This window comes from Canis lupus, chromosome 6 (genome assembly GCF_011100685.1).
Source record: "Canis lupus familiaris isolate Mischka breed German Shepherd chromosome 6, alternate assembly UU_Cfam_GSD_1.0, whole genome shotgun sequence".
Classification (NCBI taxonomy): Eukaryota; Metazoa; Chordata; class Mammalia; order Carnivora; family Canidae; genus Canis; species Canis lupus.
Genome location: NC_049227.1, coordinates 64694400 through 64695934, shown reverse-complemented (window position 1 = coordinate 64695934; position 1535 = coordinate 64694400).

Here is a 1535-nt window from a genome sequence, read left to right as displayed (position 1 = left end):
CCTATACTGCATTCTCCAACTCATCCTTTATCAAAATAAAATGATATTTTGATATTCATCTACCTTTTCTTTTGTTTATCTCAACTGGTCAGAACACTGATGGGAAAAAGGAGGGGATTAGATATTGATCCACTTGCCAAACAAAATAAAAGAATACAGCTAAAATCTCTTCCATGGCATGGACAATAGATAAATATGTACATTATGTTTTTCTCTGAAATATGTAGTTTAATAAAGTATAGATATGAATTTCTCAATATGGACATATATAAGTGTCCTCTTTCTTCCAAGAAGTATAAAATATTTATATATTTATAAGTAGAAAGTATATATACTTTATAGTAAAGTATATATATATATACTTTATATATATATAAAGTATCAGATACTTTATAGAAGTATATACACATACATGTATGTTCACATATATATGATATTTATATATATAACATATATACCACATTCGTATTCCAGAGAGAGGAGGGAAGGCATTATAAATTAAGTGTGTATATGTGCATTTCTCTTCCTATGTAAATAGGAAAGAATGGTTACAAAACTTGGGAGTAAGTTTTTCAAATGATAGGAATTGCTCTAAAAAAAGAAAAAAAAAACTGGTTAGTATTGGTCATCATATGAAATAAGTGGATAATACCAAGATGTTGTAAGATATAGGTCAGTTAAAATTTCAAGAGAACTCAATACGCAAACTCTGCTCCTACTCCCCCCACCATCCCTAAGATGACTCTAGTAACTTCAGCCAGATGATTCTGAAGCATAAGGAAAAGAATAGAAAACAAAGGTGGGTCATCAGAGGAGCTGTAATGATAGGTACAGTAGGACTTTCCTGGGGAGGGGTTGGGGGCGGGGAAGCAGAGGAGAGAAGACAGAGAGGCTATGTCAGTGCATCGGGCAGACAGCCGTTGTCTCTGCATTGGATGCCACATCCATCTTGACCTACTCACAAAAGGTCCAACGAAATGCTCTCAAAGAAAATAAAATGAGATGCATATTTCTTTCATTCTGATTTGTACATTTTTTCACACTTTAACATTTCTGCAGTTGGGGTATGTCTTACAATTGATGATGCGTCCTAATTTAACAAGTAGCATTTTTTTTTTCTTTCTCAGTGCCATACTATATAACAGTGCATCTCACAATTACTGGAGTCTTAGATTGGGTGAAACACAGTAGTTCATGCTCAGTTTTCTATAATCCACTAGGGAAATGAGCCAGAAATGTGGTTTGGAGAAAGATGTGCTTTGCTCAGCAAAGGTAAATCAAAACACATGCTCTGTGTGCCACTGGTCAAGTGTAGGCAAGAACAACCTTTCCCTAATGCAATCTGGAAACATGTACCAAGAGTCCATAATCCTTTCAAGAGTCCCATTTAGTAGAATATATATATTTTTTTTTAATGAGAAACCCATAAAAAGTTTGTGTATAGAGATATATTTGAGATTTCATTTATACTAAATCAGAACACCACAAAATATCCAAAAAATAAGGGATTTTTTTAAAGTTAAAAATAAGAGCAT